The following is a 9,086-nucleotide window of genomic DNA, read 5'->3' as shown; positions in this document are numbered from 1 at the left end:
AATTTAGCATGGCCAATCTACCTAACCTACACATCTTTGACACTAAGGGGCAATTTAGCATGGCCAATCCACCTAACCCGCACATCTTTGGACGTTAAGGAGCAATTTAGCATGGCCAATCCACCTAACCTACACATCTTTGGACACTAAGGGACAATTTAGCATGGCCAATCCCCCTAACCTGCACATCTTTGGACACTAAGGGGCAATTTAGCATGGCCAATCTACCTAACCTACACATCTTTGACACTAAGGGGCAATTTCGCATGGCCAATCTACCTAACCTACACATCTTTGGACACTAAGGGGCAATTTAACATGGCCAATCCACCTAACCAGCACATCTTTGGACACTAAGGGGCAATTTAGCATGGCCAATCCACCTAACCTGTGCATCTTTGGACACTAAGGGACAATTGATCATGTCCAATCCACCTAACCCGCACATCTTTGGACTGTGGGAGGAAACCGGAGCACCCGGAGGAAACCCACGCAGACACGGGGAGAACGTGCAGACTCCACACAGACAGTTTCCCAAACCGGGAATCGAACTCAGGTCTCTGAAGCTGTGAGGCAGCAGTGCGAACCACTGTGCCACCATATCGCCCGCACGGCTAGGACTGGGACTTTTTTTTTCCTGGAGCGTAGGAGGATGAGGGGGTGACCTTATAGAGGTTCATAAAATCATGAGAGGCATAGATAAGGTAAAGAGCCAAAGGTCTTTTCCCCAGGGTAGGGGGAATTCAAAACTAGACGGCGTAGGTTCAAGGTGAGAGGGGAAAGGGGACGGGAGGGGCAGCTTTTTCACACAGAGGGTGATGCGTGTATGGAATGAGCTGCCAGAGGGGGTGGTAGAGGCGGATACAATTCCAACATTGAAAAGACATTTGTACAGGTACATGGATGGGGAAGGTTTAGAGGGATATGGGACTAGCTCAGTTTCGGAAACCCGGTTGGCACAGACGAGATGGGCCAAAGGGCCTGTTTCCTTGCTGGATATCTCTATGACTCTGAGATTGTTTGACGTCCTATGTGATTGAGCCCATCAGCATTGTTATAAATGATCTCCCAGTCCCGCAACAAGGAACAACTCGTGCATGCGTGAAACTCTTTGCGAGAATATTGGTGCACTAGTGTTTGCACAGACACACAAACTGATTGCTCACACGAACCCGGTGAATTAAACACCGTGATTTACCTGGCTTTTGCCCCTTCGTGTTCAAAGATGTGCAGATTAAGTGGATTGGTCATGCTAAATTGGCCCTTAGTGTCCAAAGATGCACAGGTTAGGTGGATTGGCCATGCTAAGTTGTCCCTTAGTGTCCAAAGGTGTGCAGGTTAGGTGGATTGGCCATGCTAAATTGTCCCTTAGTGTCCAAAGATGCACAGGTTCGGTGATTGGCCATGCTAAGTTACCCCTTAGAGTCCAAAGATGTGTAGGTTAGGTGGATTGGCCATGCTAAATTGCCCCTTAGTGTCCAAAGATGTGCAGGTTAGGTGGATTGGCCATGCTAAATTGCCCCTTAGTGTCCAAAGATGTGCGGGTTAGGTGGATTGGCCATGCTAAATTGCCCCTTCGTGTACAAAGATGTGCAGGTTAGGTGGATTGGCCATGCTAAATTGCCCCTTAGTGTCCAAAGATGTGCGGGTTAGGTGGATTGGCCATGCTAAATTGCCCCTTCGTGTCCAAAGACGTGCTGGTTAGCTGGATCAGCCGTGGTAAATGTGTGGGGTGATAGGGATCGGGTGGGGGAAAGGGGCCTGTGTAAGCTACTCTGTCAGCGAGAGTCGGTGCAGATACGATGGGCCTAATGGCCTCCTCCTGCACTGTGGGGATTCACCGAGACTATGTTAATATATCTCAAAAAGAACATTCTGTCTCATTCCCCCCGCCCCTCCCCGAGATCTGCCTGCCCCGGGGAGAATGTGCCAACGCCGACAGTTGCCCGACGCCGGGATTTGGACCCGGGTCCCTGGCGCTGTGAGGCAGCAGTGCCAACGCAACCCGGACTTGCGTAAAGGGGGGCATATTTTCAAAGTCTGCAGATGACCCCAGCCAGGACTTGCAGCAAAGGCCGAGTGGGGCTGTAGCAGACTGGGCAGACTGAGGGGCAGAGCAAGTTTCACCCAGAGAAGTGGGGAGGAGGTGCGTTCTGGCAGGGAGAGCGAGGAGAGGCGGCGCAGACGCCATATGGGCACGGCTTCTGAGGGAACGCAGGGAACGAGGAGATCTGTGGGGGTGGCGCCGTGTGCGCAGATCTGTGGAGGTGACAGGACAAGCTGAGAAAGCTGGCTGGAAAAACAAAAGAGCTGCCGGCGTCCAAAATAGAGGGATTGGAAGGAGTCCAAGCCTTTCATAAATCACTCAGGGCGGTGGCACAGTGGGTTAGCGCTGCTGCCTCACAGCGCCAGGGACCCGGGTTCGATTCCCGGCTTGGGTCACTGTCTGTGCGGAGTCTGCACGTTCTCCCAGTGTCTGCGTGGGTTTCCTCCGGGTGCTCCGGTTTCCTCCCACAGTCCGAGAAATGTGCTGGTTAAGGTGCTAAATTCTCCCTCAGTGTTACCCGAACAGGAGTGTGGCGTCTAGGGGATTTTCACAGTAACTTCATTGCAGTGTTAATGTAAGGTGACACGAATAAATAAACTTTAAAGTGCAGCGTCTCATCCCCCAATCAGGCATGTTACAGCCCTCAGGAATCGACACGGAGTCCAACAACTTTAAACTGTGACCTTTCTCCTTCGTCTCAACCCCTTTTATTCATATCCCATCCAATATTGTTTCAGTTCAAACCCTCCCCAGAATAGAATTCATTACCACAGGAAGTAGTTGATGCCAAAACACTGAATGTATTCAAGAGGCGGCTGGATATAGCACTGGGGGGCGAACGGGGTCAAAGGTTATGGGGGGGAAAGCAGGATTAGGCTATTGGGTTGGATGATCAGCCATGATGGTGATGAATGGCGGAGCAGGTTCGAAGGGCCGAATGGCCTCCTCCTGCTCCTATCTTCTATGTTTCTACAACATGTGAATTTGAGGGGTTATTCCCTCCTGGTCAGATCCCACCTGGAGTACTGTGCCCAGTTCTGGTCGCCTCATTACACCAAGGACGTAGAAGCCATAGAAAGGGTGCAGAGGAGATTTACGAGGATGTTGCCTGGATTAGGTGGCATGCCTTATGAGGATAGGTTGAGAGAGCTCGGTCTTTTCTCCTTGGAGAGGTGAAGGATGAGAGGTGACCTGATGGAGGTGTATAAGATGTTGAGGGGTATTGATAGAGTGGATTCTCAGAGGCTTTTACCCAGGGCTGAAATGGTTGTCACGAGAGGTCACAGGTTTAGGGTGCTGGGGAGTAGGTACAGAGGAGATGTTAGGGGTAAGTTTTTCACTCAGAGGGTGGTGGGTGCGTGGAATCAGCTGCCGGTAGTGGTGGTGGAGGCGGATTCGATAGGGTCTTTTAAGAGACTTTTGGATAAGTTCATGGAAGTTAGTAAGATAGAGGGTTATAGGTAAGCCTAGTAGGTAGGGACATGTTCGGCGCAACTTGTGGGCCGAAGGGCCTGTTTGTGCTGTAGCTTTTCTATGTTCTATTCCGGAATTATTATATAACAAAACAGACAGTGGATGCTGTGCTGGACACAATTGCTATTGTGGCTAATCAGGGTGTATACATATTTCAATATGGAGCCCAGAATCCAGGGCGTTAGATGGATTGGCCATGCTAAATTGTCCCTTAGTGTCCAAAGATGTGCGGATTAGGTGGATTGGCCATGCTAAATTGCCCCTTAGTGTCCAAAGATGTGCAGGTTAGGTGGATTGGCCATGCTAAATCGCCCCTTAGTGTCCAAAGATGTGCGGATTAGGTGGATTGGCCATGCTAAATTGCCCCTTAGTGTCCAAAGATGTGCGGATTAGGTGGATTGGCCATGCTAAATTGCCCCTTAGTGTCCAAAGATGTGCGGATTAGGTGGATTGGCCATGCTAAATTGCCCCTTAGTGTCCAAAGATGTGCAGGTTAGGTGGATTGGCCATGCTAAATCGCCCCTTAGTGTCCAAAGATGTGCAGGTTAGGTGGATTGGCCATGCTAAATTGCCCCTTAGTGTCCAAAGATGTGCAGGTTAGGTGGATTGGCCATGCTAAATTGCCCCTTAGTGTCCAAAGATGTGCGGATTAGGTGGATTGGCCATGCTAAATTGACTCTAGTGTCAGGGTAAATATGCGGGGTTAGCGGGATAGGGCCGGGGTGGGATTGTGGTCGGTGCTGACTCGATGGGCCGAATGGCCTCCTTCTGCACTGTAGGGATTCGATGATGATCTTCAATGTCAGGTTGTCGACAGGGACTTGGGTAAGTTACTGCGTCAGCGTTCTGCTGAGACTGCAGATATTCCCCAGTCACCTTGGAGAGAGACATCGCTGCACAGCTCACAGGGCACTGGTGTGCCAGGTATGCGGGAAGAGGGACGTATATCAGGGAGAGCGTGGTCTGTACCAGCAGGGGAAATGCCTTCCACGGTGAATTATATTACTTCATATTGGGTACAGGTTGCCATCGAATTCACAAATAAAACTCGCAACCACACTGACGTCATACACTGAAGTACTGACCCTCCGACAGTGCGGCTCTCCCTCAGTACTGACCCTCCGACAGTGCGGCTCTCCCTCAGCACTGACCCTCCGACAGTGCGGCTCTCCCTCAGCACTGACCCTCCGACAGTGCGGCACTCCCTCAGCACTGACCCTATGACAGTGCGGCACTCCCTCAGTATTGACCCTCTGACGGTGCGGCACTCCCTCAGCACTGACTCTCTGACAGTGCGGCACTCCCTCAGCACTGACCCTCCGACAGTGCGGCACTCCCTCAGTACCGACCCTCTGACAGTGCGGCACTCCCTCAGCACTGACCCTCCGACAGTGCGGCACTCCCTCAGCACTGACCCTCCGACAGTGCGGCACTCCCTCAGCACTGACCCTCTGACAGTGCAGCACTCCCTCAGCACTGACCCTCAGACAGTGCGGCACTCCCTCAGCACTGACCCTCCGACAGTGCGGCACTCCCTCAGCACTGACCCTCTGACAGTGCAGCACTCCCTCAGCACTGACCCTCAGACAGTGCGGCACTCCCTCAGCACTGACCCTCCGACAGTGCGGCACTCCCTCAGCACTGACCCTCCGACAGAGCGGCACTCCCTCAGTACTGACCCTCCCACAGTGCGGCACTCCCTCAGTACTGACCCTCTGACAGTGCGGCACTCCCTCAGCACTGACCCTCTGACAGTGCGGCACTCTCTCAGCACTGACCCTCCGACAGTGCGGCACTCCCTCAGTACTGACCCTCTGACAGTGCGGCACTCCCTCAGCACTGACCCTCTGACAGTGCGGCACTCCCTCAGTACTGACCCTCTGACAGTGCGGCACTCCCTCAGTACTGACTCTCTGACAGTGTGGCACTCCCTCAGTACTGACCCTCTGACAGTGCGGCGCTCCCTCAGCACTGACCCTCCGACAGTGCGGCACTCCCTCAGCACTGACCCTCCGACAGTGCGGCACTCCCTCAGCACTGATCCTCCGACAGTGCGGTACTCCCTCAGCACTGACCCTCCGACAGTGCGGCACTCCCTCAGCACTGACCCTCCGACAGTGTGGCACTCCCTCAGTACTGACCCTCCGACATTGCAGCACTCCCTCAGCACTGACCCTCCGACAGTGCGGCACTCCCTCAGTACTGACCCTCTGACAGTGCGGCACTCCCTCAGCACCGACCCTCTGACAGTGCGGCACTCCCTCAGCACTGACCCTCCGACAGTGCGGCACTCCCTCAGCACTGACCCTCCGACAGTGCGGCACTCCCTCAGCACTGACCCTCCGACAGTGCGGCACTCCCTCAGCACTGACCCTCCGACAGTGCGGCACTCCCTCAGCACTGACCCTCCGACAGTGCGGCACTCCCTCAGTACTGACCCTCTGACAGTGCGGCACTCCCTCAGCACTGACCCTCTGACAGTGCGGCACTCCCTCAGCACTGACCCTCCGACAGTGCGGCACTCCCTCAGCACTGACCCTCCGACAGTGCGGCACTCCTTCAGCACTGACCCTCCGACAGTGCGGCACTCCCTCAGCACTGACCCTCTGACAGTGCGGCACTCCCTCAGCACTGACCCTCCGACAGTGCGGCACTCCCTCAGCACTGACCCTCTGACAGTGCGGCACTCCCTCAGTTCTGATCCTCCGACAGTGCGGCACTCCCTCAGCACTGACCCTCCGACAGTGCGGCACTCCCTCAGCACTGACCCTCCGACAGTGCGGCACTCCCTCAGCACTGACCCTCTGACAGTGCAGCACTCCCTCAGCACTGACCCTCTGACAGTGCGGCACTCCCTCAGCACTGACCCTCCGACAGTGCGGCACTCCCTCAGCACTGACCCTCCGACAGTGCGGCACTCCCTCAGCACTGACCCTCCGACAGAGCAACCCCGTAATTGACCATTTCTGATGAGTCCAGGCCTGTCCTGGGAGACCACGTCGTGTTTTGATCCCCTTATCTTGAAAAGGGATATAGTATCATCGGAGAGGGTGTGAAGGAGATTCACTCGGCAACTCCTGGAATGAGAGGGCTGTCCTATCGAGCGAGACTAAATAGTCGGCATCGTAAGACCATTAGAGCTGAATGAGGCCATTCGGCCCATCGAGTCTTCCCCGCCAATGGCTGATAAGATTCTCAACCCTATTTTCCCGCCTTTTCCCTGTGACCTTTGATCCCCTCACCTTTCAAGAACTTATCTGTCTGCGCGTTAACTCGGATTGTTTTCACTGGAAAGACGGAGGCTGAGGGGAGACCTGGCCTACAAGATGATGAGAGGCACAGACAGGGTGGATAGTCAGAGGCTTTTCCCCCAGGGTGGAAGCGTCAATCACAAGCGGGGGGGGGAGCACAGGTTCAAGGTGAGAGGGGGGGAAGTTTAAGGGAGATGTGCGGGGGGAAGTTTTTCACGCAGAGAGTGGTGGGTGTCTGGAACGCGCTGCCAGAGGAGGTGGTGGAAGCGGGTACATTAGCAACATTTAAGAGGCATCTGGATGGGTCCATGAATAGGGAGGGAATCGAGGGATACGGACCGAGTCAGGGCAGAAGGGTTTTCCTTTAGTTTAGTTGGGGCCAGCACGGGCTTGGAGGGCCGAAGGGCCTGTTCCTGCGCTGTACATTTCTTTATTCTTTATTCTTCAATACACTCGCTGACCCGGCCTCCTCTGTGGCAACGAATTCCACAGATTCACCCCCACCCTCCGGCTGAAGAAATCCCTCCTCATCTCGGTTCTAAAGGGTCCGTCCCTTTACTCTGAGGCCGAGCCCTCGGATCCCAGTCTCTCCGACTAATGGAAACATCTTCCCCGCGTCCACTCTATCCAGGGCCTTTCAGTATTCTGTAAGTTTCAATGAGATCCGCCCCCCTCATCCTTCTAAACTTCAGACCCAGAGTCCTCAACCGTTCCTCTCTGACAAATCCTTTATTCCCAGGATCATACTCTGTATTCCCTGGAGTTTAGAAGAGTGAGGGGGGATCTTATTCAAACATACAAGATCCTGATGGGGCTTGGAAGGATAGATGGTGAGATGTTTTCACCACTGGGAAAGTCTTGAATAAGTGGACAAAGCTTGATTTGATTTGATTTATTATTGTCACATGTACTGGGATACAGTGAAAAGTATTGTTTCTTGCACGCTGTACAGACAAAGCATACCGTTCATAGAGAAGGAAAGGAGAGGGTGCAGAATGTAGTGTTACAGTCACAGCTAGGGTGTAGAGAAAGATCAACTCAGTGCAAAGTAGGTCCATTCAAAAGTCTGACGGCAGCAGGGAAGAAGCTGTTCTTGAGTCGGTCGGTGCGTGACCTCAGACTTTTGTATCCTTTTCCCGATGGAAGAAGGTGGAAGAGAGAATGTCCGGGGTGCGTGGGGTCCTTGGTTATGCCGGCTGCTTTTCCCCGAGGCAGCGGGAAGTGTAGACGGAGTCAATGGATGGGAAGCTGGTTTGCGTGATGGGATTGGGCGACATTCACGACCTTTTGTAGTTCCTTGCGGTCTTGGGCAGAGCAGGAGCCCCATACCAAGCTGTGATACATCCGGAAAAGATGCTTTTCTATGGAGCATCTGTAAACGATGGTGAGAGTCGTAGCGGACATGCCGAATTTCCTTAGTCTCCTGAGAAAGTAGAGGCTTTGTACAAGAGATTTGCTGGTGACTTACTGCTCAGGCAAAAACACATGTCTATACACTGGTCATCCAAGGCAGAGGTTGGTTTGTGGTGAGATTATTGCCAGAATCATACCCCACTCGATGTAATCTCCCAGTCCATAGAACCATAGAATCGCAACAGCACAGAAAGAGGCCACTAGGTCCATCGAGTCTGCATCGACTCTCTGATACAGCCATCCCACACAGGCCCTCCCAACATAGAAACATAGAAACCCTACAGTGCAGAAGGAGGCCATTCGGCCCATCGAGTCTGCACCGACCACAACCCCACCCAGGCCCTACCCCCACATATTTACCCGCTAATCCCTCTAACTACACATCTCAGGGACGATTTCTAACCTGGCCAATCAACCTAACCCGCACATCTTTGGACTGTGGGAGGAAACCGGAGCACCCGGAGGAAACCCACGCAGACACGAGGAGAATGTGCAAACTCCACACAGACAGTGACCCGAGCCGAGAATCGAACCCAGGACCCTGGAGCTGTGAAGCAGCAGTGCTAACCACTGTGCTACCGTGCCCCTCCAGCCGTTCTCCCTCACCATGTTCATTTAGCATTGCCAATCCACCTAACCTGCACATCTTTGGATGCTAAAGGGCAATTTTGTGTGTGTGGTGTGTGTGTGTGTGTGTGTGTGTGTGTGTGTGTGTGTGTGAGTGTGGGTGTGGGTGTGTGTGTGTGAGTGTTTGTGAGAGTGTGCGTGAGTGTGTTTTAAGTTAATTTATTAGTGTCACAAGTCGGCTTACATTAATACTGCAATGAGCTTACTGTGAAAATCCCCCAGTCGCCACACTCTGTCCCGTTCGGATAACACTGAGGAAGAATTTAGCACCTAAC

The 9,086-nt window shown here is 53.3% G+C and overlaps 1 protein-coding gene across 1 annotated transcript in view; it reads left to right on the top strand.

Annotated features, from left to right (window-relative positions):
• LOC144486626 (pyruvate carboxylase, mitochondrial-like) overlaps positions 1-9,086 on the top strand; it is a gene marked incomplete at its 3' end in the record, with an annotated part of 306,524 nt that overhangs the window by 230,102 nt on the left and 67,336 nt on the right. The window lies entirely within an intron of this gene.

The sequence above is a fragment of the Mustelus asterias genome, unplaced genomic scaffold, assembly GCF_964213995.1.
Source record: "Mustelus asterias unplaced genomic scaffold, sMusAst1.hap1.1 HAP1_SCAFFOLD_418, whole genome shotgun sequence".
Lineage (NCBI taxonomy): Eukaryota > Metazoa > Chordata > Chondrichthyes > Carcharhiniformes > Triakidae > Mustelus > Mustelus asterias.
The sequence above is the reverse complement of the archived record's forward strand: the minus strand, read 5'-3'. Positions and strand labels throughout refer to the sequence as shown.